Source organism: Cenococcum geophilum, assembly GCF_001692895.1.
Source record: "Cenococcum geophilum 1.58 unplaced genomic scaffold K441scaffold_61, whole genome shotgun sequence".
In the NCBI taxonomy this organism is placed as follows: Eukaryota; Fungi; Ascomycota; class Dothideomycetes; order Gloniales; family Gloniaceae; genus Cenococcum; species Cenococcum geophilum.
The window spans coordinates 92201-117797 of NW_027137619.1; positions in this window are offsets into that span (position 1 = coordinate 92201).

Below are 25597 nucleotides of genomic sequence, written 5' to 3' on the forward strand. Positions count from 1 at the left end.
GGGTTTAGTTATACGTATATACGATTTTAAAACGCCTTAGCAAGATAAAAAGGTTATTAGTATTATTTATACCTATACCTATATAGATCTAGTAAAGAAAGACGGGTATCTAGATAGGGCTTATAGAGTCTATATATCCACCATCTACCATAACGTCTACTATAACGTCTACTATATCCGCGCTACCTACTTAGCTATCTACTATATCCGCACCCCCTACTCCGCTATCTACTATATCTACACCCCCTACTTAGCTATCTACTATATCCGCACCCCCTACTTAGCTATCTGCTATATCCGTACCCCCTACTTAGCTATCTACTATATCTATACTACCCGCTTAGCCATCTACTATATCCGCGCTACCCCTATTAGCATAGGCGTAAGCAGATACTTAACCACCTCTCCTATTTATCCTTAACCTATAGGCGCTGCTAAGAAAATATAAGATACTTTAGGGCGGTAATTTAGTATTCTAGCTCTAGGCTAAGTGGACTTTAGGGCTAGCGGGTAGGCCGTTAATTAAAGCTCTTAATCGCTGTTAGGGGGCGCGCTAGCGGGTTAACGGCGAGGCTATATTCTATAGCCGTCGCCATAAGATAATTAAGGATATAAGACGGTGCGTAAAAGACGGTATAGTAAGAGATAAGAGATAGGCTATTAACTAGCTAGAGCAGCTATAGGGCCGGCGTTCTTTAGATTGGCTTTATAAGAATATCTAACTGCTAGCTCTTAGGGTGGGGGAGGGAGGGAAAGGCTCTGTATTAAACAGTATATATATATATATAATACTATCTTACTATAGAACTACTACAGTAACCGAGACGCCTTAATGTAGGACTGCACTGTAGTAACCAAGACGTCTTAATATAGGACTACTGTAGTGACCGAGACGCCTTAATATAAGACTACACTGTAGTAACCGAGACGCCTTAATATAAGACTATACTATAGTAACTAAGACGCCTTAATATAGGACTATACTCTAGCGACCAAGACGTCTTAATATAGGACTATATTACAGTAACTGAGACGCCTTAATATAGGAATGGCACGCGTTTAGGTGTTTAAAATTTAGAGCAATATTACGCAACCGTCCAGAAGTACCGATCTAACTTAAATTATGTACCTTTTCGCCTAAAATCGCGTGCAAAGGTACTGTTACGTAACTCGTATTGAGCTGTTCATTGATGAAATGGGTTAATTGATTAATGATCTTGTTTTAAGGTTAATTGATTTTGGACCTAGGGCCCTCGGGCTTAGATGAAGAGGTTTATACTATACGTGACTTGTGTACGTGACTTGTGTACGGTCTACGCCTCCAGAGAATACAGATTATCTGATACACCCCCTTAGCTTCGAGCTCTTTGAGGTTAAAGCTAACCATCTTTCTACTAAATTCTGCCAACTTCTGCTAACCAATCAGGATTTTCTATGCCCGGTATAGAAAATCGCTATTAGCTCGCTTACGGCTAGCGCCTTAGTGACCCTTCTCGTGCTCGTTAATGCGTTAATTAAACCATAATCTCATCTAAATTCTTCCGTTTTGCTCTAATACTGTCCCTAAGGTCATCTAGTTGCTTCTCCTTATTTAGCCGCTCCTTAATATCCACTATTCCGATTATATTAACGAAGCTTTAAAACCTCTACTTGGGCAGGGCCTTCGTAAGTCTATCAGCGATTATCTCCTTCGTCGCTATCCATTGAAATTATACTCGTCTCATTGTGTATTCCTGACGTAGCTAGTGTTAATGGATATTAATGTGTCGGAGCTTCGTAATCAGCTTTGCCGTGTCTTCTGTGATTAGTTAGAGTGTCTAGGTGTTATCGCATTTGATAATTAAGGGCTTGTTTAGGCGTAGCGTTATTACTTTAAACAGCCTGCTAATAAAGATAGCTTCCTTTACTGTCTATAATAGGGCTAATAACTTAGCTTCTATGCTTAACGTTGTAACTATACCCTGCTTATTTGCTCTCTAGGCAATCGGCCCCCTAAATAGCTTTATAATGTATCCTTACGAGCTCTTTTTGTTAATAGAGTTGTCCGTGAATAATGCGTCGCTAGTATAGATAAATGATTGCGCACCGTCTCTTCCGTCGTCTCGTCCTTTATTACATATTCCTTTATCTCTCCCTTTACCGTTCATTCCTTCCTTATCTCCTCCATAGCAGATTGCTCTGCTTCTCGTGCTATATAGGTACTGGATGACTCTTTCTACCGCTTAATAATACTCTTAGCTTAGGTTCTAATTGAACCTTACTAGCCGTAATACTGCGAAGGCAATATCTGGACGCGTTATAGTGGCTATATAGAGTACTGAACCTAATTTTCTCTAATATAGCATCGTAGAGGCTGGTAGGGATATAGGACGGACTAATAGGTCTATATTGGGGGACGGAGGCGTCAGACGGATTATACGGTGATCAGTAGGGAGGAGTTCTGATTCTACCATAGGAGTGTCTAGAAGACGCCCTCTGAGATCTATCTTATACTAATTAGCTATCTTCTCTATATAGGCTTCCTAGGATAGCCATAGGAGCCTTTAGCTATAATTGCGTAGCACGTAAATTCCTAGGAACTATTTTAGCTCGCTAAGGGTACTTATCTGGTATTCCTTGCTTAGCTCCTTAATTGCTTCTTAAGCTTTCTTCTTATTTGTCTTTCGGTAGCAGAAGACAATATTGTTAATGTAGAAGAAGACGACTATTTTACCTTTTAGCATAATATACGGCTCCTAGGGTACTTCTTTAAAACCTAATTCGTTTAATAAGCTCGTAAGATTCTTCTGCTATAGTAGTGGTAATCGTTATAGTCCGTATAGGGCTTTTCTTAAGCGTAGTACTTTGTCTATCTTTCCTTTATTGAACCCTAGCGGTAGCTTTATATAGATGACCTTGTTAAGATCGCAATAAACAAACGCATTAACTGTATCTATCTATGTTGTCTCTAGGTCGAATTTTGTAGTGATCGCTATAAGGGTTCGGAAGGTCGTACTAGCTAATGTAGTAGCTCTTGTAGGTAGGTCTCCTAGGGCCTATTGATTTCCGCAGACTATTAAGCGTGCCTTATATTTCTAGAGAAATCCGTACTTATCTATCTTATAGACGAATACCTATATTAAGCTAAGGACCTGCTATCCCTTTACATACTTCTTATCTGTTTCTTAAAACGACCTCATTTGATGATAAGATTGAAGATAGGCTTGTTAAGCCTCTTAGAACTAATCTTAAAGAGGATGCGTATTAAGGTCCCAGATTGACTAGGGTAGCGGAGGTAAGTTCTTCCTATATAATCTAACATCGCGTATTCTGCCTGATTTTAGCTTGCTATTATTAAGTTAACTATTAAGGTTAAACTTCCTTCCTACTAAGAAGGCGCCGTAATAGGTTAACGTGATCCTTTTAGTAATAAAGTCTTTAAACCTATTATTGCTGGCTTCCTTAAATAAGTCTTTAACTAAGTCATTAGGCACCCCCTAAGTGTTAAACGCATCTCCTGCTTAATAAGCGACGTCTTAATTAGTACCTTATACATCTAACTTTGTAGGATACTCGACGTAAAAGGTATATGGAGATTCTTCGTCTTCTTCTGTTAGAGGTGGTATATAGTACGTATCTTTAAGGGCTCTTGTAAGCTCGAGATCTGCTAACTTATTAAAGGCTTAAACTGGCTCATTAACGTCGTCATCTTCCTCTTAAATTGATGGTTTAAGTACTTCTTTATTATCTTTTAGAAGGACCTTATTCTTAGTCTAGGTATCAGGTAGTTAAATCTTCTTAATTAGTATATCTAATTCGGCGTGTAGGTCCTCTGAGATATCCATTCGCTTGCCGTTAAAGAATATCTTTTTGTTAAAGATAACATCCCTTATAGAGATAACGATACCCTTATATGGGATCTAGATCCTATAGATATTAGTAGAGTTATAGCTAATGAGGTAGCTAATATAAGCTTATAGATCTAGCTTACTTAGCCTTTTCTTCTTTAGCTAGGCGTCCGACGTTATTACGTATACTCTATAGCTATAGGCTTTTAGGTACGCTAGTTACGGTTTTCTTAATCTCCTATTTGCTAGGTAGGTATAGAACCTCTTATATAGCGATTTCTATCCATTACTTTCTTGTAGCGTTTAATCTCGAAGGTATACTATATAGTTAACTATCTCGTTCCATAGATTATGTGGTAGATTAGTAGTAATTCTTATAGCACGTCCTTTCTCAATAATAACACCCCCTAAGCGTTTGGCGGTACCGTTTTATACTTACGTATATGGCGCCGAAGGCTTAAATGTAATCCCTTACGTCCGTAGCTATTTAAGGGTTCTCCTTCTCCCTAGCTCGTTATCTAATCTAATAGTATTAACTTTAAGGTTATACCTTAGACGAATCTATTATATAAAATCTTTAAGCACTTATAGTGTCTCCTTCTCCTTGCTATGCGTTGTTATAAAATACGAGAAGGTTCTTCCTAAGAAGGTATTGTGGATAAACATAACTCGTACAAATCCAGTATGCGCTTCCTTAAGGTTAGTCCAGTTAATATGGAGGTCAAGATAGGGTTTATTAATTTTCCGTTTTGAGAACCTTCGTAAGACCTGACGCTTAATTTTAGCGAGACTGCAGTGTTAATATTCCGTCGTCTTTAGGCCTTAAAGCTTAACTTCTAGGGCGTTAAGACCTAGATAATAAAGGCTTATAGGTCCTAGATAACCTAGACGCAGATGCTATAGACGTGTATCTCCTTTTAAGTCTGGATATGCGTCTCTTAACAATATCCGCTTCCGTTAACGGCGCGTTAAACGGCTGATATTGAATGCGGATTTTAAGTTTCCTGATTAGACGTATTTGATAGTCTATTATCTATAATGTTCTTCCATTTAATATAGGATTGTATTATCCTTTTAAACGAGAAGATTGTTGTCTCCTTTATTGTCCTAGTAGTATCCTCGTTTTTGAAGTAGACGGAACGACACTAGATTTGTATTAAAGTCCGTATAAAAGGCAACGTCCTTAAGACGTAGGATTCCTTTGCTCTTATCTAGTTTTATGACTTAGATAGTGATGTCGCTATAGCCTAGTATAGGCACTTGTAAGCTGCCGGCGATAATATATTTATATTTTAAAGCTTTCTTAAAATTATAAAAACGAGAGAGGTTATTAAAGATGTGGAGAGTGGTTTCTGAGTTAAGAATAGTTAATAGCTTTAATGGATAGAGTTGACCGGTGTGATACAATTCTAGGAATATTGTATTAGTTTTTCCCTTAATCTTAACTTCCTGGCTCTTGTCCTATCGTTATTAAGCTTTGTCTTCTTGTTCTTTAAGTCTGATCTTTATAACTTAGTTAGTAAGGTCCTTATTCTTTTTTACCTTCTTTAGTGCCTTTTTAATGCGAGCATCTTCTATTGTGACTCCTATAGGTCTCTTATCTTTAAATAAATACTAATAGTCCTTAAGGGAGTGTCCTCGTATTCCGCACGCTAAGCACTTAGGCGTTAGCTTCTTATAGGATGTCTCCTTATCTACTAGTGTCCTGGCTCTCTTTAAGCGTCTATTATGTGCTAAGGCTCCTCTTTGTAAACCTTTAGTAGTATTAGAGTGATCCTTAATGGCTTACTCTACGAAGTCTGTATTAAAGGTACTCCCCCTTATAGTAGTATTAGCTTTCTTTAAGGGTCTTATAAGTCCTTCTTATAGCTCCTTTACTACTCTACGGTATTTGGAAGATCTCGACTTCTAAGGGTCATTTGACTCGGTAGTGTACTTCACATAGTAGGTGTTACTAAAAGGTCGAATAATGTCTGCTAAATCTTAAAGCCAGATTCCTTCTGACATTTAAGGGATCTTATACTTCTCTCCTAGTACCATTATATATTCCCATTGATTTAGCTATAGATTTAATTTTGACAACTGTTTAAACCCCTTAAGGGCTTCTGTGTACTAGTATTATACCTTCTTTTTAATAAATGATAAGGTAGGTTTGGTGTTCTCCTTTAGTTAAGATAGCCATTCTTTAACTATTAAGGAAGGGTTAAGCAGTAGCTTCTTTTAAATTAATACTATAGACGTAATCTGGGTTTGTATCTGTTGTAGATACTCTTCCTATTTTAGGAAGTACTTTATATCTTAGTTGTAGTATCATCTGCTGTTTTTGTACGCCCTCTATTAATTCGTTAAGAGCTATGCATATAAGGTTACATTCTTATTAAAATCTATGACCTTTGGAAGAGGTGGTTTTTTAAGTAGACCTTCTTGAGGTACTTTTATGGCTGGGTTAATATAGGCCCAAATTTACTGATTTATAAGGGCTCGGAGCTGCCATAGCTATTATTCCTAGTCTTCTGGCTTATTAAGGATAATTATAGTTAACAAACTTAATGGTAGTGTTATTTGACTAATAGGCAAAGGAGAAATTAAGATGGTATTTTGTTATTAGGATTGTCCTTATTGTTAGGATTATCCTAGTCGTCAGAATCGTCCTTTAATAATTAAGGTGAAATCTTATAGAATCTCGTGGAATCTCGTAGAATCTTGTCCTGTAATAATTAAGGTAGGATTTCTATTAGTCTGCGTCTTGATAATAAGGTGTCAGAGTCTAATAATAAGGTAGAATTTCGTTATTAGGATTGTCCTGTTGTTAGGATTATCCTTTGACGATAAGGATGCTTATGTTAGGATCGTTCTTTGACCGATATTTGTGTTAGGGTTGTCCTTTAACCGATATTCGTATTAGGATCGTCCTGTAAGGATGAGGTAGAATTTCTTTAAATAATAAGTAATAGCTGAATAGCTTCTTAAGTCGGCGGACCGGGCTTATAACTGTTACGTAACTCGTATTAAGCTATTCATTAATAAAATAGGTTGATTAATTGATAATCTTGTCTTAAGGTTGATTGATTTTGGACCTAGGGCCCTTAGGCTTAGATGAAGAGGTTTATACTATACGTGACTCGTGCACGTGACTCGTGTACGGTCTACGCCTCTAGAGAATATAGATTATCTAATAGGTACTTGGGGGCGGTCGCTGCGCGACCTTGTGCGGGGTTCGCGCCAATTATTAGTAGGGGTGGCCCTAACCTTGTATTAACCTGGGCCGTAACCGAGCTAAATGACCCCCCCCAATATGTGATAGATATCGCCACTACAAGTAGGGAGGGTGGCCAGTGATCTTCTTGGACTGGACTGGAGTGGATCTGAGCTTAAATCCACTCCATCTAGTTAGTAAATTGTTTGACTCTAAGAGCTCCTTGGAGCTCCAGTACATTTATATACTAAGAATAGAAAGGCTTGGCATTAGCATAGCGTTGTAAAAGGAAGAGCAGATGTAGGATAACTGACTAAAAGCTACCTATATTACTCCTCGCCAATAACCTTAGTCTTATAGTCAATCTTAATAGCCGCATATTGCTTATCTAGCTCACCTTCCTCCTTATTAATCACGTCGTCTTCTACCTAAGCAGAGGCCTCTGTGGCAACCGTAGCAGTAAGCTGGGCCTTTACTGCTTCCTTAAGGGACACCCTTTCGCAAGGCTCTCCTACTAACTTATCTACTTCCTTATTGTCAAATATACCCTTTGGCGGTGGAGTACGCGGTTAGTAGTAAGATACTCTTTAAAGCAATCAATTGGCGCCGGGCCGTTGCATTTAGGGTGACTTATCAGCTTTTAGGTTAAAGCTCTTAGGCATAAGGATTACGTCATCGGATGTAGGGCACGATTAAGTTGACAAATATTGATCTATGGTGGCAGTAAGAAAAAAGATAAGGATAACTAAATTAAAGCGACGATGACGACGGGGGCAGGGACGACAGGGGTAGGAGGAACAACCCAATTCTAAAATTGGAGCTCATCGTTGGAGTCGCTGATTGGCTCACTTGTACGCACTGACACCTATACGCTCCCTTCTTACGTTATACCTGCCCGCAGTATTATATATTTAAAGGACTACAGTCCCTACCTAAATAGTTCTCTTCTTTGTAATAAATCTTAGAATATAATTAAAGTTAATTTATTAGGCAACTACTTTACTAGTTATTATTATATTATTAACTTCTTATTTACCTATATACCTAGCCTATTAATAAGTCTACTATAGTTTCTACTATAAGGCTTTATTATATATTTACTACCTAATTATAGTATTAATAAAGTTAAATTATATGCTATTAAAAGCAGTAGTTATAATAGCGTCTATAGTAGTAACTACCTTAGGGTTAGGTAATAATACTAGTATAGTAGATACTAACTTATAACTAGTTACGGTTAGATAGTTATAGGTAATAGTTAATTAATTAACGGATAGTAATAGGATACTTAAAGAACAAATTAATAGGATAGAAGTAGTAAAGATTAAGCTACTATCTATTAAGCGATTCTTAGGGGAGAAGTTAAAGCTTAAGGGATTTCTTATATAAATATACTTTAAGGTTATATAAGAGGGAGTAAAGCTAGTAATAGCTATAGACTAAATAGCTTATATAGGGTTATTTCTAATAAAAAGGGCACTTAAGTGGTATAAGCCTTATTTTACGGGGATATAGAAAAATAGTATAATAATTACTAACTAAAAAGTATGATATATATTTATTAGTTAGAATAGGTTTACAAAACGTTTAGTATAAATATTTAGAGACCTAAAGGCAACTACTATAGTAAAAAGAAAGCTTTAAAATTTAGTATAGTAAACCTTAGTTATTAAGTATATAATATAGTTTTAAACGCTAGCTATATAGGTTAAATGGAATAATAAGGCGCTTATAGTATAGTATAAATAGGGACTTAAGGTAAAAGTCTAGGATATAATTATCCTAATAGAAGATATAGATACCCTAAGTGTAAGAGGCCAGCCTAACCGGAACGTATAATTATCTAATTGACAGTGTCACTAGTAAGTAGAAGGTAAGTCAAAGGTAAGTAGAAGGTAGAATGAGTTTCACGTATTAAAGGACAAATGCTTTTAACCGCTTCTATTTAGAGACTAATTGCTAGTTCTTCTCTAGAGGGGAACTAGCTTCCTATATATTTTTTCCAAAACGCTAGTAAAACCTTTCGCCCTTAACCTATTTAACTATATTTTCTAGAACATAGATAGGATATAGATAAAACCTTCTACCGTCTTATTGGATATGTACCTCCCGGGGGATTCTATTACAATTACCTCCCCTTCTAGGGTCTTAGTTCTCTAAGACTTCGCCTCTACTAAGCTTTTATAAAGTTCCGGCTAAAACCATTAAGGAAACCCTTAGTAGAAAGGTACTTTATAATATAACTTATTGCTAGCTCTTTACTAGCGCGGAACTTTACTTTATCTTTTATTCCTCTACTCTTCTCCTACCCTAGCTCCTTATAGTGCTTTTATAATAGAATTTCAATAATAGTGATAAAAATTTGGTAGGATTTACCTCTTTAATTTTAGGAATTTGTTATAAATGGATCTGGAAGTTATCCGGTACGACGCGTTAACTAATTACTATCCCCATTTACCTAAATAGGCTTTAATAATAACGTCTTTTATTTTAATTTTTTTCTATTTATAAGTTGTCGTCTTTCCCTTATCCTTTTATTAATAATACCGTTCGTCTTATTCTTAAATAGGCTATTTTATTATATCTCGCCTTTTAGCTTCTATATCTCTAGCCGTACTTTTATTACTACCTTATTATCTTTTCTTAACGCGTTTATAAGCAATAGGATCCCTACCTTATCTTTTTATAATAATGCTAACTTCTTAGAGTATTCTCTTATAATAGCTTGTAGTCCTTTTACGCGTCCCTAAACCGGCGGTAGTATCGTTTCTCTTCCAGTAACGCCCTAGATAGCGTTTATTACTTCTATAGTAGTTTCCCTAAAATATAACAGAACCTTATAGCAGGAACTATAGTGGGCTTATTAATGGGCTAGGTATATAGGTAAAGCAAGTTAAAGTTAATAATGTAATAATAACTGGTGGAGTGGTTGCCTAATAGATTAACTCTAATTATATTCTAAGAATTACTATAAGGAAGAAACTATCTAGGTAGGGATTAAGGGTCCTTAAATATATAACCGTACTCCTATAAAATCCTCCTTATACGTAATATACGTATGCTTTATTTACTCTATCGCAGATTACGCAGATCCTATAGATTATATAAATCGCAATATATGACCTTAGCTACTATTCCTCGTTATATAGTTCTATTGGCTCTATTTTAGACCGTGCCTAAATTAACTAACTAGCTTCTTCTAACTCCTCTCCTAGTAGTTATAATATTATACTTAAAGCGTCCGTAACACTATCTCCCTCCTCTTTATCTTTATCCTTAAAGATTTAAAATATCTTTAAGTTATTTACTAAAGGTATAATGTCTATCTATTAATTTAGTTAATATTGTTACTTATTATACCTAAAGCGATTTCTTCTTTATTAACTACTCGTCGCATTCACACTATCGCTGCGATATTATCCCTTAGTGAGATTATACTATCTCTATATTCTCGCTATTTAAAAGAGGGGTTAGTTTATATTGCGTTGGCGAACCTATCTTTGCAATAACCGTCCTCTTACTTAAAGTGCACTAAAGCGAATATTTATTCGTCCTATAACGTTCGCTCCGTCTCTAATGTTAAATATATATAACTTATTACTCTTAATAGTTATCTAGTTCCCTAATTAATTTGTCTTAGGGTTTTATATTTAATTTACTGCTACGTAGCTAGATAATAAACTGTTTGTTACTCTTACGGAACTATATTATTCTTAGGATGCTAAATAGGAGGCTACTAATGCTTAGTAAAGGGCCCTTAAGTCTCGTCTAGCTACGTCTACTTAGTTAATCCGTCTTAAAAAGGTTTATAAGAAGGTTTATTCTAAGGAGTAGAAACTTATAGAATAGGGTCTATAGGAACTTAGTAATAAAAGAATAGATCTTCTTCTAACTAAGAAGGAAGTAGGTCTAAGTAGTTTAGCAACTACTCTTCTTAGGTCCCCCTTAGGTAACTTATTCTTTAGTAATCCTTTTTTATTAATACTACCTAACCTAATTTCTTCCGATACTCCTCTACCTTTCTTATAGCGTTTTTTAAATTTTCTAGTAGTTCCTAGGTAGTCTTAGTGTAGCCTATCTACTTAACTTTATACTATATTTTATTATTAATATCCTTATAACTAATAATTTTTAAAACTTACTATTTATCTTCTTCCTATCCTCTATACGTGTCTGCCTTATAAACTAATAGCTTAATATTTCCGTATACTAGCTCTAGCATTACAATATACTATATAGGGTAGATCTTTATTTTGGCTAGTAGGTCTAATTTAAATATAACCGGTAAAATCCTTTATATAATTTTAAAAGGTTCTAGTCTAATATAGTCTAATTTTTTGCTTAGTTGTTAAATCTTAAACATTTTATATAGTAGCCATACTTTATCTCCCTCCTTAAGATTTAGTCTTTTAGATCTCCTAGCATTATAGTACTTTTTTTATTTTCTTCTATACTATCTTTACTAATTCTATAAGGTCTATATAAAGATTTATTAATGTCTTTATTCTTTCTATCGGGAATAAGGCAAGTTGCTATCACGTATTACCGCGGCACTAGCGTGGCGAGGAGCCTTAAGCTCCTCGCCCTCCCTTATTCCAATTAATAAGCTTTATTAACCAACATCACTGTAACCTACTCGAGTAGTTATTATTAGTAAGTCACCCTATATAACTAATACTGATCAGTAGTTGAATATATAGTCAATTATAGAGTAGCTAAGTTTTTGAATAGAAGAGACAGTCTCATATAGGGGTGCTATATACGCTTATATGGAATAGATCCCGGCGATACTATACTATCTTAAACTTACGGAAAACTAGTAATAGAAGTGTCACTAAGTACTAGGAGATACCAAGTTGCGTTTATTACGTAGAACAACCACATTTACAAAGATTTGGTTAAGTACTTTAGGTTAGAAGTATTACTGAACCTAAGGTCCCAAATTAACGTCTAAAACGCGTCAAACGACGTCCAAAATGCGTTAAATAACATCTCAAATTGCCTACTTCTTAATAGTAAACCTACGAGATCCTATAAAACCGAAAATCCTACCTACCTTTAACGTACGACACCCCGTTAATTCTACACCTACTATAGCGTTAACCTATCTAAAGAAGTACGAGAAGGATATTAACCCGGAAATATAAAATACCGATATAATTAACTTTATAAACGCTAAGTAATAGGACCTAAACGGATTCTTATTATACCGTATAGTATATTATAAAGACAGCAAATATAATAATACTATGCTATAGTACTATATAAGGGAGGACTTTATTAGATAGATAAAGGAAATATAGACTCCTATAAAGAAGGATATTATATAAGACTTCTATAACTTCTTACGGGAGTATAGAGTCTTTATACCTATAGATGGGGGTACTATTAGAGACAACATTTAGGAGCAGGTTATTAACGTAAAAGAAGAGCATAAATAGACTCTATAAGAGATTAAGCACTAACTACGCACTATAAGGAAGCTTAACTTATAATGGAACTTAAGTAATATACCTCTAGAGATAAACCTACCTCCGCCTTTAACTCCTCTGTATCTAATTTAACCTGTAACTTTAATATTAAATACTATACCCCAACAAAAGCAGGCATAGGATCCCATTACTTCGCGATTTAATAACCTTTAGACTCCACCGACTAGACCTACGTCCCCACTGCAGCCTATAATACAACCCCTACCTCCTCTATCTTAATCTTAAATTAGAGGTAGTTTAAAATTGCTTATAGAGCTTACGAAGCTCTATTTAGATTAGGAAAAGAAGTTTAGCGGGGAATTATATAATATTCTTAATTTAAAACTATATATCTTCTATAACTATTGCTAAAAGGTAGAAATAGAGTCTAATTAATACCACAACGCCTATTCCGTTATGCTTAAGGGCCGAGCTAGTACCTTCTATTATAATTATTTAGTAGGAAAAGGATATAATTTTAACCGTATAATATATAAGTTAAAATACTACTTTAAAATAAAAGAGAATAAGTAGTAGTATATATTAGAATAGAGAGAGACTACCTTCCTAAGGATTATTACTACAAACCTAGGTGTCCCTCGGCTTAATTATCTTTAAAAGCTCTTTAATTAACTTTAAATAATTTAGCGTGGTTTACCCGAATTATATTAAGAGGACTTTAGCCTATATAATTAAGTTATTAGTATATACTAAGGTATTAAAGAATATAACCTTACTCTCTTTAATCCTATAAATACTTATAAAGGAGTATATGCTTAATTAAGATCTTCTATTAGCACCGCTCTACGCTCTTAAGAAGTATAGCAATTTAACGCCCAACTCTAACCTACTTTAATTAACCTGCCTAACTAATATAATTATAACTAGACTAATTGAATATATAGTAGCCGGGGTAGGTAATATGGTAGAGGGTATAATTAATAACTATAAGGTAAAGGTAGAGGTCCTTATAGAGGTTTATTTCAAAGTAATTACTAGAAGAAGTGCTACGTTTATAAGAAACCGAATTACTAGTTAAATAGGCATTCTCTTAATAAGCGAAAGGAGGTATATAATAAGTTTCGCTAGAGTATAAGAAATATTAGAAATTATAAGGTTACTACAGCCTACTTCTAAAGCTTTCTGGTTTAATATAAAGACGTAGAAGATCTTAAGGGTAAGGTTAATAAGACTAAATAGCTTCTTATAGATATAGAAATTAAGGAGTACTTACCTAACTAATACTTTACTAAGTATAGTGAGGTAGATGGCATATAAACCGTTATTATTCTTAATAACTAATCTACGCTCCATTTTACTATAAAGTTAGATATCTTTAATAAGCTAAGGGAGAGTTCTACATTCTCCTTTAATAACAGATACTTAGTAAACGTCTTCTATAGTATTATACTAGATACTAAAGCTATAAGAGTATCTATAGTAGGAGAACCTTAAGTTTAAGCCCTTTAGCAGCTTAATAGCTCTATTTAGATTAACTATTTAACGGTAGGCTAATACATAATTTATTTTAGCAAGGGTACTACGATCTCTTTTAGCATAATTAGGGTCTAAACCCCCTTAGGGTATATTACCTTTTACGTCATTCCTATAAATACCCTGTTTTTATTTTATATTAGAAATATAAACAAATTGGGTGTTAAGCTTAATAACCTTAAGAATATACTTATTTAGGGAGATAATTGGGTGCTCGTTATGCGCAAGTAGGGTTACCCCTAGTTACTCCTTTATTAACTAGAAAAGAGTATTGCTTAAAGCTACTTAACTAAGTTAGAGTTACGTTAACTATATCGTCGTTTTAGCCACCTATCCGTTTATTAATTACTTAGGGTTCTTTAGTAAGTAGGCTATAAAGTTGAGGTTAAGGCAATTAAGCATCTTATAAAGTACTACTATTACTACTAAATAAACCAGAAGTCCCCTAGCCAATTTAAGTTTACCCTTAAAAATAACTACAACTTTAACTTTTATATTATCGTTAACGTTATATATCTTAGCGGTAAGCTAATACTTTAAGTTATTAACTTCTTAACTGTCTATACGAGTAGAGGTTACGTGGTTATGTCTCTGATTAGTCATCCTTACGGTGACTTATTAGCCCCCTATTTAGGCACCGCGATCCTTACGATCTTCTGCGAAAGACACGAATGAATTAAAGAACCTATTACCTTATATTACAATTACAGTACCCCCCTAGGTGATACCGACACTAATTAGTTAATATTACAGATTAGCCAGGTGTTATTACAAAGAAAGGCACTATACAATTGCTCCTACCAAGGCCCGTTAACCACATTATCAGGAAATTTTTTTTGGGGCTTGTTGTTGCGGTTTGCGGCAAATTGCCACAAACCATACGGTTGCGGCAGGTGGATATGGTCGATAGCAATTTGCGTAAAACGCACGTTTTATAACAAGTTTGCAGCACCCTAACAGCAATTTGCGCGTTTTATAATAAATTTGCAGCACCTAATAGCAAATTGCGGTAAAATGCTACCCTATAAATAAATAGTGCGCAAACTGTACGAATTATACGAATTATACGAATTGTAAAAACTATATAAATTGTACGAATTGTACGAATTGTACGAATTGTAAAAACTGTATAAATTGTAACTATATAAATTATAATTATATTATATAATAACCAAATTATCACATATTTCCATAGATTTCTATAGTATACTTTTAAATATATTTATATTATAACTATATAAAATATAGAGCTATCTACTTTAGGCGTTAAGGGGAAGCCTCTCGCGGAGGCTCTAAATTATCTGCCTACCTACTTACCTACCTACCTGCCTACCTACCTGCCTGCTTGCCTACCTACCTACCTACCTATCTGTCTGTCTATGCCTACCTATCTATGCCTACCTGTCTATACCTACCTATCTATATTACCTTAATTCGATCGATCGATCGAATCGTTTATCGTGTTTGCTGGCTGGTTGTTCGAACGGTTGTCGTATAGCTCTAATGACGGTCGTGTGGCGATGACGATAGTTATCTAGCTCTGGCGACGGTTATCTGGCTCCGGCGACGGTTATCTAGCTCTGACGGTTGTCTAGCTCTAGTAACGGTTATCTAGCTCTAACAACGGTCGTCTAGCTCTGGCGACGGTTATCTGGCTCCGGCGACGGTCGTCTAGCTCTGGCGACGGTTATCTAGCTTTAGCGACGGTCGTCTAGCTTTAGCGACGGTTATCTAGCTCCGGCAACGGTTGTTTAGCTCTAATAACGGTCGTCTGGCTCTGATGGTTGTCTAGCTCTAGCGACGGTCATCTGGCTCCGGCGACGGTTGTCTAGCTCTAGTGACGGTTATCTAGCTCCGGCGATAGTCGTCTAGCTCTAATGACGGTCGTCTAGCTCTGACGATCGTCTAGCTCTGGCAACGGTTGTCTGGCTCCGGCGACGGTTGTCTGCTGGCTGTTGTTCTGGTGTCTTCCTAGGTAGGGAGGATGTAAGGAAGGGTAAAAAATGAGGTGGCTACCTAGGTGTATATAGGGGGTATACTTAGCAGAGGTATGTGTAGAGGCTATCGGGAATATAGCGGGGACCCGATAGTAGTGTGTCGCGCGCATACACATAAAGGCTTTGTGTAGAGCTTTGTGTAGAGCCTCCGTATGTAGAGCTTCGCGTAGAGCCTCGTGTAGAGCTTCGCGCAGAGCCTTGTGTAGAGCCTCTATATATAGAGCTTTGTGTAGAGCTTCGTAGAGCTTTATGTAGAGCTTTGTGTAGAGCTTTATATAGAGCTTTATGCAGAGCTTCGTGTAGAGCTTCGTGCAGAGCCTTTGTACGTAGAGCTTTGTGTAGAGCTTTGTGTAGAGCTTTGTGTAGAGCTTTGTGTAAAGCTTTGTATAGAGCTTCGTGTAGAGCTTTGTATAGAGCTTCGTGTAGAGCCTTGTGTAGAGCCTCTATACCTAGAGCTTTGTGTAGAGCCTTGTGTAGAGCCTTGTGTAAAGCTTCGTGTAAAGCTTTGTGCAGAGCTTCGTGTAGAGCTTTGTGTAGAGCCTCTGTACGCAGAGCTTCGTGTAGAGCATTGTGTAAAGCTTCGTGTAGAGCATTGTGTAGAGCATTGTGTAGAGCTTCGTGCAGAGCTTCGTATAGAGCTTTGTGTAGAGCCTTGTGTAGAGCCTCTGTACCTAGAGCTTTGTGTAGAGCCTTGTGTAGAGCCTCGTGTAAAGCTTTGTGTAAAGCTTTGTGCAGAGCTTCGTATAGAGCTTTGTGTAGAGCTTCGTGTAGAGCTTTGTGTAGAGCCTCTGTACGCAGAGCTTCGTGTAGAGCATTGTGTAAAGCTTCGTGTAGAGCATCGTGCAAAGCTTCGTGTAGAGTATCGTGCAAAGCTTCGTATAGAGCTTTGTGTAGAGCTTCGTACAGAGCCTCGTGTAAAGCTTTGTGTAGAGCTTCGTGTAGAGCTTTGTGTAGAGCTTTGTGTAGAGCTTTGTGTAGAGCTTCGTGTAGAGCTTCGTGCACGAATTCGTGTAGAACTTCGTGTAGAGCCTCGTGCAGAGCCTCTGTATGCAGAGCTTTGTGTAGAGCCTTGTGTAAAGCCTTGTGCAAAGCTTCGTGTAGAGCTTCGTGTAGAGCTTCGTGTAGAGCTTTGTGTAGAGCTTCGTGCAGAGCTTTGTGTAGAGCTTCGTGTAGAGCTTTGTGCAGAGCTTCGTGCAGAGCTTCGTGCAGAGCTTCGTGCAGAGCTTCGTGTAGAGCTTTATGTAAAGCCTTATGTAGAGCTTTATATAGAGCCTTATGCAGAGCCTCTGCATTAGGAAATTTTTTTTTAGGCATATTGTTGCAAGCGAAAATTGGGGTCTGCAAAACCTGCGTAAGTCGCAATTTTGGTAATTTATGGCGATTTGCAGCAATTTGCTACAAACACATAGATAAGGCAGGCGCGTGCATAGGTAGCCTATGTGTTTGTAGCAAATTGCTGCAAATCGCCGCAAATTGCCAAATTTGCGACTTACGCAGGTTTTGCAGACCCCGATTTTCGTTTGCAACAACGTGCCCAAAAAAAAATTTCCTAATGATTGTGTTTACTAAGGAGAACCCTTCCTATATAGGCCCTGGGAACTTAAAGAACCAACTCCTCTAAGGCTTTGTTTGGTTCGCGTCCATTACACAAAATCTACCATAAGAGATAACACGCGATCGCTCCTACTAAGGCCCGTTAATCACGTTGCGTTTGCTAAAAAGAACCGACTCCTACTAAGGCTTCGTTCGGTTCGCGTCTACTACGCAAAATTAACACCTAGTATAACCTTTTTACTAAGCGCTAGTATACCTAGCAGCGTCAGCAGCACCCCTACCTACACCCCTACCTATACTATAACCTACACTACAACCTATACTATAATCTACGCTAGTTAATTATATCCGATATATAAACCCAACGTCTAAACTAGGCTAATAGAATTACCCTAACTAATAAGACTACTGCAGAGGATATTACCAATTATATTTACTTTAAAATTAATAAGTATACTAGCTATAACTTTAAGAATAAAACCCTATGGGATTTATACCAAGAGGACTTTAATAATTTTAAGGTATAAACATTTAAGGACGCTAATAGGTTTGCAATTAAAAGACTTAAATAACTACTCCAATGTAATAGAGTATGGGTCTTTAATAAAAAGAGCAAGTTAGTACCACAAGCACTATATAACATCGCTTATAAGGACGACCGTACGGAATAGTTAGATGCAGAAATTTAGCTATATATCAACAGCGAAGGACCCTTTAATTCATATACTATCAACTATCGTCTTAAATTACGCCCACTTGCCACCACCCCTAGGATACCTCAACCACCTGCTGCGTCTATACCCTAGCAAGCTCCGTCCACACAAGCTTCGTCCGCGCAATCTCCGTCTGCGCAAGCTCCGCCCACGTAAGCCCTATCTGCACAAGCCCCGTCCACGCAAGCTCCGTCTACACAAGCTCCGCCTACACAAGCTCCGTCTACACAAGCTCCGCCTACACAAGCTCCGTCCGCGCAAGCTTCGCCTATATAAGCCTCGTCCGCACAAGCTCCGTCCGCGCAAGCTCCGCCTACGCAAGCTCCGCCTACGTAAGCTCCGTTTACAGAAGCTCTGCCTACGCAAGCTCCGTCCGCACAAGCTCCGCCCGCGCAAGCTCCGCTAGCTTTACTCTCCCCCTTAACTAAAGCTAAGGACCTACGGCAGCTAAGCTCGTATAAACCTCCGTAACCTACCTAGCAACAGCGCAACTTAGCTCCAGCTGTCTTAAATGACCTTCCTATAGCTGAGCTCCCCTTACCTACGAACGTCACTATCTGCTGCCTCCCCTATAGATCTGCTACGTCGAAAATTATGTTAATAGCGCGCCCCAAATGCCAGCGTGCTTCTCCCCCCCCTACGGCCTTTGTAAGCTACGAATACTATATTAATAAAGTCTATATATTAGTGGTTTTACGCATAAAGAAAGAACTGCTAGTGTTAGAATATATAGATAGAGTCTACTAACTAAACAATTGTACCGTTACGCCTATAGTCCGTCTAAGCTAGCACCGTACTGCTATATACTTCTCCTTTATACTTTCTTACCTTCTTTCCTTTTTGTAAATGTCGCCAGTGTCTATACGAGTAGAGGTTACGTAGTTATGTCTCTGATTAGTCATCCTTACGGTGACTTATCAGCCCCCTATTTAGGCACCGCGATCCTTACGATCCTCTGCGAAAGATACAAATGAATTAAAGAACCTATTACCTTATATTGCAATTGCAGTACCCCCCCAGGTAATACCGACATTAACCTCCTTCTAAGCCGTATGTTTCTTAAAGAATATATTAGCTAGGAACGTATAGGATACCCTATAATTATACTAGATTAATATCTACCTAGGACCCCCTAATTAAATCGTCTATAATATAGGAAAGAACTTCTTATCTATAGAGTTCTAATAATAGATAAAGGTAATGGCAATTAAGGTTAAGGAAGTCCCTATTAAGGCATATAATAGTATTAAAAAAGTAAAACAATATTACGCGCTATTACGCCGCGTATATAAGATTATCTCTTTAGAACTAGAGGATACTAGCGAAGAACTTACCTTATAAATAGCTATTAAAGCTATTAATAATTCTACTGGCCCGGATAGACTCGTACCTATATTACTAGTCTTTAGCGCCTACCCTTAAATAACTAATAATTCTCTACTATCTCCCTCTATTATATAATAAGCTAAGGCTATTTATAAGGCAATAAAGGAGGTATAATATCTCTACGCTATATACTAGGTTAATAACGCACTAGGAATAAGAAACGGCCCAAATACCTTAACTACGCTTAATCTACCACTCTAGTCTAAGGTACGCGTATAGCGTAAAAAGGGAGGATGGTTAGGCCTACATTAACTTATAGCAATTAATGGTTAAACTTACACTATTTAGATGCCTTACAGACCCACTTAATTCCGTTTAACTGTTATTAAGCCTTACTATAAAGATAATAGTTCTAAGCCTTTACAGGATGCTATAAAAGATGCCCTAGAGGAAAGCCATAATTAATATACTTTAGAAGGCGACCATAATTCTAATATAATTATAGTAGATACGCCGTAACTATAACGCGGTAGAGGCCGCCTAAAGGGATCACAAAATTACTAACATCTTATTAATTTTAAAGAGCAATTTATTGCCGCTATTAAGAATAGAGTTAAGCTATTAATAGCCTTTATAATAGCTAAGGAGAAGGCTAACTTTAAACTCGTAAAACAGCTTTAAAAGGAAGGTTATATTATAACTCTAGGAGCTCCTTTCTAAGCATCTAATAAGTAGGAGATCGATAGTCTTATTATAAGAGGAGTCTTTAAATTCAAGAAGTACGACCCTACTAAATTCGATAGAGTCCGCATCTTTAAGTTAAGAATGGTTAATAAGATTAAGGGCAAAGCTATTAATACCCCATTTAAGAAATTAAGGCTTATTATCTAAGGCTATAATAATAATAGTAAGGAGGTAATTCTTACGTAATCTCCTATAATTTAATAAGCTAGTTAGCAAGTTATTATTGCGCTAGCTCCCTTCTTAATAAAAAATAGAATGGCGGTTTATTTATAAGATATTACTTAGGCCTATACCCAATTAGAGACGCACCTTTAGCGCTTAATACTGGCATACCTTTTAAAGTAAATTTGTTACCAATATCCCAAGGATATAATTATAGTTATACTTAAGCTATTATATAGCATTGCAGAGGTAGGAACTTACTAGTGGGCTACCTATAGCAAGCACTATAAAGAGAAGCTTTTAATAACTACTTCTATATTTAATCTATACTTCCTTATTATAACTACGGGAACTCTATTTAAAATTGTCGGCATATAAACTAATAATATAATTATCTTAGGAGACGACCGATTCTTAGCTCTTAAAGAAAATAAGCTAATAAAGGTAAATCTTATAGCAAAACTAAAGAAAAAGCTTAATTTAACAGTACTATTACTCTTTAATAAATGTATTCTCTCCCTAAACGGGGATTCTATTGCTTTACGCCAGAAGGGTTAAGGCAAAAAAATTAATATTATTAACGTTAATTCTCTAAAGTAAGGATATGTAGAGTAGCGCGCTTATAGAGCTTATATTACTTCTATCTATTAACTTAAGGCTTTATTTAATCTCTTTGTTACTATCTAACACTAGGAACTAACTAAGGATAACATTCTTGCCCTAAATAAGCGTCTTTTCTAGTAAATAAACCATCTTAATTGGGGACTACGCTATATACCTACCAATCTCTCCACCGCTAAGCTCTTTATATTTATTAATAGATCGTTTATAAATAATAAAGATTTTAGCTCCCAGTTAGGATATAAGATTATTATCGCGAATAAATCTACTAGAGAGAATAACTTTATAATCCACGGTAATCTTATCTATTAGAGCTTAACTAAGAGTAAGCGCGTTACTTAAAGTGTTTTAGCGTTAAAAATATATAGAATAGTTAGCGGAGTTAATATAGCAATTATGATTAGAACTACCCTAAAAATAATTATAGATTAACTTGCACTTTCCGTTATCCCTATAATTATATATACTAACTTATACTCCCTCTATAAGTATTTAGTTAAGCTTAATACTATAAAGGAGAAGCGCCTTATAATTAACATTATAGCACTTTATTAATCCTATAAATANTAAAAACTCTTTAAGATTTAATAGATTAATAGCTAAGATAACCTAGTAGATGTAATAATAAAGGCGAACCCAAATAAGGCACTAGAGACGTTTGTTAATATAAATACTCTACGTATATAAGTTAAAGGTTAGGTTAAAAGGAAGTCCCTAGAAATTTCTTAGTTATATAAGGTCTTAAGATATCTAGGAACTTTAACCGGCGGTTAAAGTTATTTAATTAGTTAGATTCTCTTACTAAAACTTTTTTTAAAGGGGGGAGCATAACATTTTATAGACCCTAACTTAACCTAGCTAATTAGGATTTTCTATCCCCAGGATAGAAAATCGCTATTAGCTCGCTTACTATTAGCGCCTTAGCGGCCCTAATGGCCCTAACACAATATCTACCTACAACTCCTTAGTAAGAAAGTACCACGTGCTAAAAGGCAAATTTTAGGACAGCGAGACTTATATTATAATAGTAATAGTAAGTAAGAAGGATCCGTATTCGTTATAATAGTTAAGCAGTATTTGTATATAGATAGCAACTATAAAAAAAGAGTTACTAGTGTTGGGAATAAGGCAAGTTGCCATCACGTGTCGCCGCGGCACTAGCGTGGCGAGGAGCCTTAAGCTCCTCGCCCTCCCTCATTTCAATTAATAAGCTTTATTAACTAACATCACTGTAACCTATTTGAGTAGTCGTTATTGGTAAGTCACCCTATATGACCAACACTTTCTTTTACTATACTACTCGTTTTCTTCGCTTATTATAGTAATAATAATATTCTTAGCTTATATCTATAATTCGCCTTAAATAGTAATATACCTATTCCTTCTTATAGTGTTATATTATATACAAACTATATAACTGGTAATAATAATACCTAATTATTCTACGTATAATTAATATAATACCTTAGATACTACTCTAGTGTCTAATTTAGTCTTTCCATTTAACCGTCTGTTTGTAGGTAATATACGGTAAAAGTTACTACTCTAACTCCTTATTCTGCTAAGAATACCTCTTAAAATGCTGCTATAAATCTTAGATCTCTGTCCAATATAATCTTACTTAGTGCTCTATATCTTATAAATACTTCTTTAATATAGATTCTAGCAACATCTTCTACTAAGATTTCTTCTATGCATACTATAAAGTATTCCTACTTTATAAGCTTGTCTACTATTACTAAGATTACGTTATAATCTTATCCAGTAATAAAATCTCTTAACTTTAGTAACTTAATAATAAAGTCCTATAATATAACCTCCTATGGTCTTTTTAGTATTTTAATAGGTTATAGCCCTCTATATGGCTTATGCCTTATTAGTTTATTTCTTTAGTAATCTAGATATTCCTTTATTACTTTTTTAGCTATGCCCTAGATTCTATTAATAATGTATTTTTCTTATAATTTTAACACTAAGCCTATTGCTTTATTATATCCCTAAGTTATTTCTTTATAAAAGTCTTTTATAAAATGCTCTGCTATACTCTTTAGGATATACTTTGCTTTTTAATTCTCGTATATATCTATCTATAGATCTTCTAGCTGTACTTCTAGAATTCTTTATACCCAAAAGCTTTCTAGTATCTTGTAGACTCTTTTTAATTTATTATCCTCCTAGGTTACTACTAGCCTAGGGTAATTATACCTAATTAATCTATCCTTATCTTTGCGTAGCATTGGCCCTAATAGTTTTTCTTCATTCTATAGTTTAGCCTTTCTGCTAAGTATATCTGCTCTTACATTCTTAGTTCCTTTAGTATACTAAATCTTAAAATAGTATTCTATAAGCATCTCTGCCTATTTAACTTATTTTTAATTAAGTTCTTTTATTATTAGAAACCCCGTTAGGTTCTTATAATCCGTCTTAACTATAAATGGTTTCTCTACGCCTTATAAGAATGCTCTCCATTCCTTAAGTGCTGCGACTATCCTTAATAACTCCTTGTTATAGACGTTATAGTTTAGTTCTAATAGTGTTATCTTTTTACTATAGTATACTACTAGGTACTATGTGTCCTTATGTCTTTATAGCAAGTATACTCCTAGTATATAGTCTAATATATCTGTTTCTACGACCATATCTAGTCTTGGTTAGTAGATCTTAAGAATCGGCTCTTAGGTAAACAACTTCTTAAGTTCTTTAAATAGCTTCCTTTACTCGTCTCCCTATACCTATAGTTCCTCTTTCTTTATAAGCCTAGTAAATAGTTTAATGTTTTTTAACTACTATTCTATAAACCTTTAGTAGTAGTTACAAACCCCTAAAAATAACCTTAACTGCGTTATATTTTCTGGTTCCTGCCAACTCACTATTGCTTTAATCTTCTTTAGGTCTATACTAATATAACTTAGTTTAATAATAAATCTAACAAAATCGGTCTTTTTGGTAAAGAACTTGTATTTCTTAATTGCTACTAGTATCTATTCTTTTTATAGTCTCTTTAAAACCCATTTAACGTATTCCCCGTATTCTTCCTTAGTTATTAAGTAGATAATAATATTATTAAGGTATACCATAATAAACTTATTAAGGTGTTCTTCTAATACGCTATTAATTCGCTTCTGGAATGTCGCTAGTGCGTTTATAAGCCCGAATTGTATAACTAATGGCTTATATAGTCCTTCTCTTAACCTAAAGGCTGCCTTTTATTTGTCGCCTTCCTTAATTCTAATCTAATAGTATGCCTATCTTAGATCTATCTTTGTAAAGATTTACGCGTTACCTATTCTGTCTTAGATTTTGCTAATTAAGGGTAAAGGATACCTATTCTTCCAAGTGATGCTATTTAACTATTTATAGTTAATGTATAACCTAAGTTTTCCATTCTTCTTTAGTACGAATAGTACTGGATAACCTGCTAATAACTGCGATGGTCTAATATATCCTTTTTGTAGGTTCTCTTAGATAAACTCTTTTAATACTTTACCTTCTTCTTTAGTAAGCTTGTAAATTAGAAAGAACCTTAAACTTATTCCTAGTTCTAGCTCTATCTTATAGTCCTATACTACATACTCTACTAGCTTCTCACTCTCTAGTAACTATAGTTTCTTGCCATACTTATGGTATCTCTTAAGTATATAACTTAGTCCTTTCTCTATCTCTTTATAGGTAGCTCCTACTTAGTACTATACTAACTTGGTTTACTATTATATCTTACGGCGTTAAGTATCTCTAATATTAACTTAACCTGTAATCCAATCGATCTTTAGATTATATTCCTATAACTAAGGTATACCTAATACTGCCTTATCCTGTCCTAATAGTAGGATATTAAAAGACATCTTAACTTGTCTCCCTTTAATAGTTAACTAAATAGGTCCTATCTCTAGGTTAATAATCCCTCCTCCATAGGTTATTGGATCTCCTAAGATTATAACTAATAGGTAAGGTTACTCCTTCTATCTATAAGGTAATTTTATTCTTTTAACTGCTGCTAGTAAGATATAGTTCCTTATTACTTTACTATCTATTAGTGCTTTAAACTTTTAATTACGCTATTTAACTTATAAATTTAGGTGTCGTCCTTAAATTCCTTTAAGGGTCTAAGGCTTTACTATTGGCTCCCTCTAGCTTTATAGGCCTCTACTTTTCCTAACTGTTAGCTGCTTAATCCTATCTATACTTAGTCCAACTTTAGCTAATACTTAGTTCGCTTTTTATCTTTAATATATTATAGATACGTGTTCTCTAGGTATTCTTCCATAAGGAATTTTCCTAGTTAAAGTATTAAGTCGCCTAACTCCTAAACTTCTACTAGATGCTATCTATATATATACTTAGCGTTTCTATACCTTTGTTCTTCTACCATCTAATATATTCTTATAGGATATTTCCAATGCTTATCTTTAGGTGCTCGGTATATATTACACGAGTTATCTACGCATATAATCCATGATAACGTATAGTACGCCTAGTGCTTTAGGTTAACTTT